The sequence below is a fragment of the Sander lucioperca genome, chromosome 12 (assembly GCF_008315115.2).
Source record: "Sander lucioperca isolate FBNREF2018 chromosome 12, SLUC_FBN_1.2, whole genome shotgun sequence".
Lineage (NCBI taxonomy): Eukaryota > Metazoa > Chordata > Actinopteri > Perciformes > Percidae > Sander > Sander lucioperca.
This window is the reverse complement of record NC_050184.1, coordinates 13,648,890-13,655,419: the sequence shown is the minus strand read 5'-3', so window position 1 is coordinate 13,655,419 and position 6,530 is coordinate 13,648,890. Positions and strand designations below refer to the sequence as shown.

Below are 6,530 nucleotides of genomic sequence, written 5' to 3'. Positions count from 1 at the left end.
TCATGTACACAGTCTGTCTTATCTCACTGGGGTCTGAATGTTGACCAACTCTAGGCAAAAATTGAGATTATCTCTTAAATAGGATTTAGCCCAAATTAGACAGACTGGGATTACACAGGGGGGAGAGGAAAACAGAGACTCATCTATTTATGTGTGTGCTTACAGTATGTGTGAGTATGCCTGTACACGTTTTGTGTGTGCTATCTATGTGGGATATTTATACTTGTGCTTACGTTTCTTCCCTCTTGGATGCTTCACACCATCTGTCAAGGAAACAGAGCAACTGGAATTCCATTATGAGAAAACATTTCATTTTTCATTTCATTCCCTGTGGCCTTTCATTATTCTGTCCGAACCACTTTCACAATATACAATTGTAGTGATTTGATTTTTTTGTGATCCCAGGTAAAATGATTTGCTCTTGATATGTTCTTATACAGGATTGATTGTATAGGATAATGGTATGACATTATATATCAGATAGCAGGGAAGATTTAAAAGAAATAGCCATACAGTATTATTGTCTTTCTGTATGGTTTACTTCCAGCGTATCGGTATAGGTTGAACCATTGATGACATTCTGTTTAATCAGACAGCCTGATTAATTTCAGTCACATTCCTGCATCCATAGCACCACATTGATTTACCACCCATCCTTTTTAGCTGGTTAAATGTGTTTGTGTATCCGTCTGTGTGTATGCCTAATCATCTCGGTCTGTATGTGTGTGTATATCTACGGGTGTTAAATAGGGCTAAAGAATCAGAGGGTCAAGTGGGAGTTGTCTGCTCATGTGTTAGGGATTGTGATGTAGAGCTGAGTCTGTGTGTGCGTTAAGTTGTTAGTATAGACTAAGCCCTGGGACATCAGGTTAAAGTGTCCTCGCAGCACCTACGGGTGGATGGAGCTGTAGGCTATGTGCCAGAGAGAGAGAGAGAGAGAGAGAGAGAGAGAGATGCAGAGAGCAGCAAAACAAGCACACCTGTTTGACTGTAATGCAGAAGTTCAGTGACCGTGGTAATCTGATTTTATTTTAGAATAGATTAAACTTTAAACCTATACTGTGCAACTATTTTATATTAATGAACGTCCGTTACATTCAAGTTATTGGCAAATTAGTTGATACAAAGCTAATTAAGCCTGTCAGCTCCACAAAACTCTCTTTGTATTTTTCAGTATGGCTAGGTTTACAAAGTGGTGCGGTCCGGCGACTTTCGCGTGCAGAAACTTGAGTGATTCGTTTTGACGTCACCGCTGAGAAAGAACAACAGCAACGGGCAGCTTTGGAGACAAAGAGGACATAAAAATTACAAGATAATGACCTCTTCTGAAAAGTCCATATTTTTTTATCCACTGTTTGCGTGACCACCGAGGGCTTGCGTCATGTGGACAGTGTTGTTGTGATTACTTAGAATTCCTCCTGGGGGTGACAGAAACTACGCACTATTAGCTTTAATCATTGCCATAAAGCAAAAAATAAGGGCGGAGCAAGTTGGAGGTGTTAAGCATAATGTAACTAACATTTGTGAGTGTATTGACACAAGGAAAGACGTAGCCCACCTTCACATCTATCACAGCAGGCCAGAAAACATGACCGCTGTCAGTGACTTAATCACTATACAACCCCAATACAGAAAAACAAATACACATAATTTTTTTCCGCTACTATTTAAAAAATAAATAAAAGATGTTTTTTTTCCCCAAAATATGTGCACAGGTTTTTTTTTGTTTTTTTTTTTTAAATCTGCAGCACTTGACCTTTAAGTGCAAGCATCATTATTACACAGGTGTGATTTGGGAAGGTCACAATAAAATGCCAATCTAAAATGTTCAGTTTTATCTTGAAAAAGACATTAATAAAGCACTCTGAATCATGTATTTCACATGAGAGCGACAGATATGCATTTTCTGGTCACGCGGGATTTAGCCGTGAAGAGAACTCTTCTCCAAAGCATTTGCCCACTATGCAGTCATGTAAAAGGACCCTGCTGAAGACGACAAGCATGCAGATGAGCTTCCCTGAGACAGTTTCTGACGGTTTGTGCTGAAAGGTCCAGGTGGCTATAGTCTAGCAAGTGAAGGTTGGAGGGGTTACGGCTACGTGGTCTGCGGTACTGACTGGTTGGATCTACTGTACAGCCAAATTCTCGAAAACAACATTGGAGACGGCTTATAGTAGTGAAATGAACATTCAATTCACCGGCAACAGCTCTGTTGGACATTTCCACAGTCAGCATGCCAATTTTACGCTAACTTCAAAACTGGTATAAAACTTCAACCTAACTACTGACAAAAGGGAGCTAAAAGGGAGTGACATATCTCTGGTTCAATCTGAGGATCCAGTGAGCATATTACATTTTTTTTTTTTGAAAAGGTAGCACATCTCAAATTTCCAAGTCGAGGAGGTGAGCCTAACAAAGAAGTGAAATGTGAGTAGGACAACCTCAGGTAGTTCTCAATGAGCTTCGGCTTTGAAAAGCTCCTCTCTGCTACAGTCACAGGGAGAGAGCAGGCAATTTGCAGGGCAATCCACAGATTGGGGTAAAGTTTTGTCAGCTACTTTTTGTGGATGAAAGAGAAAAGCTCCAGTGCAGTCATGTGATCCAAAGGCAGGCTTGGCAAGTTTCTGATTGCAAGAGCCAGTTCCTTTCCATCAATGTCATCTTCATCTCCAGCGCTTAATGTGCTGCAGAGCTTGTCGCACTGGTTGGACAATGCCTCACCATCTAGCTTTTTGAAGTTAAGGAGCACTCCAAATCTTGCTCTCACTTCACCCAGTGTTTCAAACCATTCCTTTCATGACTCAATGGTGGTGTCCACAACCACATTAAAGAATGCAGTTTCCAGCCTCTTCATGGCATCTCCGATAGGCTTGTATGTGGGCTTCATTGGCAAAGTGTTTCCTTATGCTCCTGAGCCTCTTTTCTTTAAGTACAGCCTTCATCTCCTACAACATATGTTTTGAGCAGAGGCCTGAGCTGCAGCAATTCCTGCATCTCTGTATCTCGTCAGTGAGGAGGTCAACTGCCACATAAAGCTGTATTGTGGCAGACTTTAGGATGAGGGGACCAGCATGCCATCCACCTTGTGTTTTTCTAAATCTTTGTTTGATAGTGGCCCCTCATGATGTGGAGTGTCAAGGCATTCCTTGTTGGTGGTAAAGTATTAACATTGGCTTTTAGTTTCGTAACCACAGCACAGCAAACTACATGGATTGAGTTGCTGCTTAATTTTGCATACACACTGTTTTGCAAAGATAGAGTAGCTGGACTTGGTACTAGCTGGACTTGTGACTTCATCCTCACATCCAGCGATAGCATGAAGTACCAACAGACCATTCTCATTTGGCATTTTGATATCATGAACTTTGATTGCTTCTTGGCTGTTCCTTCTTTCATCCAAATTTCTTGGCTCAGTTTTTGTGGAAACGCAAAAAGTAACACCAGCACATCTGTGTCCTGGCCTGTGGTCCCGGCACTGAATGATGAGCCTCTGATACCTTTGGTTGTTGCATCAGCTGCATGTCAAAGTATGCGGGTATCAGCTTCAGGTGCAGCCTGTAGGTGAAAAACATCAATCCCAGCTGCTGATTCCACCTTTTCAGGATCACCCAACCTTCCACTAACAAATTCCTGAACATAAGTGTGCACATGCTTCTCAAACTCATTTGATAGAACTAGGTCGGCTTTGTTTTCATCCATTTCAATGAAGCTATTCTAGTTAGCAGGTAGCTTTACATCCCTGCTACTGCTCTTATAATACACCCATGCCCTGCTACTGACAATGGTGCAAACATTTTCTACTGTAGCCTAGAACGGACAAACCAAGCACTGGCAAAGAGAGACCCATTTGTGTTTTTCGCGAGTTTTGCGTCCACAGTAGATTCAGTTTTACCAGGGATCTTTAACAGGGGGTCCGGGACCCCTAGGGGGTCCTCAGAGTCAATGCAGGGGGGCCTCCAACTTATTGTTGTAACAGCCTTCTTCAGGATGGAGCCCCTCAGCACACAGTTTCACCTTCAGCAAAATACAAAATAAAATAATACCATATTATTTGTTAGAGCGACCATTCAACAATTCATAAATAGGGAGGAGGGTTACACCAGGACACCAAAAAGCTCTTGCACTAAACACTGAAATTCACTACACACACAAATAACAGAGGGCGCTTTAAGGCACACCACTCCAATACGGCACGCTATCACCCTCTACTGGAGGCACGGCAACGTAACACTTATATTGGCGCGCTTGTCAAGCACAGCAAAAAACACTGCAATCTACACGCCACGCCACGCCACCAATTGAAAGTTAGAACTATTTGATTATCTTATAAATAATATAATATGTGCCCGTAAGAAGCGTCAACGTCAATAGTTTTCCCGACGCTCCTATTATGAATAAGAACTGAACGAGCAGTGCCGACGGTACCGTTAGGTCTCATGGTGTAATGGTTAGCACTCTGGACTTTGAATCCAGCGATCCGAGTTCAAATCTCGGTGAGACCTCAACCTTTTTCTTCAATGTATGACGACACGATAGTAATTTACGGGACAGTTGCGCATTTGAACCGAAGATGAGGATGTGAACAGCAAAAACTAATAAACAGCAGCAGCCAAATCTGTAACTACCACTAACTACAAAACAGCGTTGTGGAGAATCAGATAATGTTTGACTGCCCACCTTGCCTGACTATTTTCCTAACATGTTGCTTAGATGAATTCTGTTTGAAGAGCGGATTCCATAAAAGATTCTTATTATATTCTTATATATGGAAAAGCAATATTGTCCTCACATGACTTCTCTAGCATGGGCTCGGCCCAGCCCTTTCTGGCCCCACACCTTGCCTACTGTAGTGCTCAGATCCTTTACTTAATTAGAGCAATATAAAATCTCAATTACTAGAAGGTCAAGGTGGAGCTCATTTTAACTACTTAATTTGCTGTCAGTTTAAATCTATATCAAGCCATCACATTTTATAATTATTTTGTATGAAAATCTCTCTGCAAATGTACTCGCAAAATATAAAAAAAGACAATATTTTCCACTGTAATTGTAAAGTAGAAGTAAAGGAGCAGTGGAAATACCTATTAAGTGCAGTACAGTCCTGTAACAAAGACATTTATCAACTTTGGAAAATCATACTGTGGCACAGATGAAATATTTTCACTCAGAAATACCACTCACCCAGAATACCACAGGTTTATGTACAAACAACTTTATTTCCAGACATTAATGGCAGTGTTGAAAATATATGTATATATATATATATACAATAATATGTTTAAACTGAACATTTCTTTTGACGTTTTATTGGAATGTTTTTCAATTTTCTTTACAAATATGTCCATGACAGCTGTTTCTCTACTAGGCAGCATTGGCAAAAGTGTTGAGAACCACCACTCTTTCACAGAGCTTTCTCATACTCAGCTGTTTTCTTACCACAATTGTGTTTTATTCCCTATGCATCAGTGTAGCCTGCTGTATTCACACTAGTACTTAGTATTCCCAGTATGTTGTGTGTGGATGCATCCTGGAAGAAAACCAAAATACATTTACTACCAGCTCACTTTATAAGACTTGCTCAGTATTCCAGTGGAAACTGAAAAGGTGCTGGTACTGTACCCTGCCAGTGTACATACAGCACGGTACACATGCAATGGAAAAGCTATTAAATTATATCTCATTGAAGTGGCAGTGAATTGTATTTGCAAAAAAAAAAAGCTTATAACAATAATACAATCCATTAGAAATAGTGAAACAGACCATTTTAACAGCAATAATAACACAGAACATTACAAAATTACAAAGCAAAAGGGACATTAAAATAATAAACATTTATAATAAACATAGACAAATAATGCGGAGTGAAGTGGAGTTAATAAGAGATGGAAAAAACATTTATTCCTAACAATGTATACATTAATTTGGCACAGTCTTGTTCTGTCAAAGGCTATAATTGAGACAGAATCATTTAAAAATGGAATTCCAAATGCGTAACTCTGCCTCATCTTTACTTTTGTCCTAAACTTTCCGTGTAATAAAGGTTCATATCCCATTACGATTTCCCACTGTATTACAATAAATAATATAAAGTGAAGCTTGTGGGATTGTGAAAACCTTTTTTCCCCACCATTTGTAACAAAGTTGGAGGGACTATTTGTGAAAAGCACACGTGCACATCCTCACATAAATTATTTCACACAAACCACAGTGTCTGTATGTCTATTGCATGTGTGCTACATTTTAGCCATAAAAGTAAATTCATTATTTTGGCAACCTGAAGATTTGTGTAAGCATGCACAGTGACCATCAACTTTAACAAACTTATTTTACAGCAATAATGTTGGGATATAGCATCTCTTTTGTTCATTTATCTGCCAAGTTAGCATAACTTTAGCTAGGTTAGCATTAATGTTTTTCTCCATCATCATTGACTTTTACAACTGTCTCATTTAGTTATGTAGAATAACAAACTGAATTATCAGATTCATCAAAATGGATATTTTTCAATTACAGATAACATAAAAATCAGG

At 39.6% G+C, this 6,530-nt stretch overlaps 1 non-coding gene across 1 annotated transcript; it reads left to right on the top strand.

Annotated features, from left to right (window-relative positions):
* Nucleotides 1-4,430: 4,430 nt before the first annotated feature.
* Nucleotides 4,431-4,502, top strand: trnaq-uug. Its single transcript has one exon. It is a non-coding gene; the product is annotated as a tRNA-Gln (tRNA).
* The last annotated feature ends 2,028 nt before the right edge of the window (nt 4,503-6,530 follow it).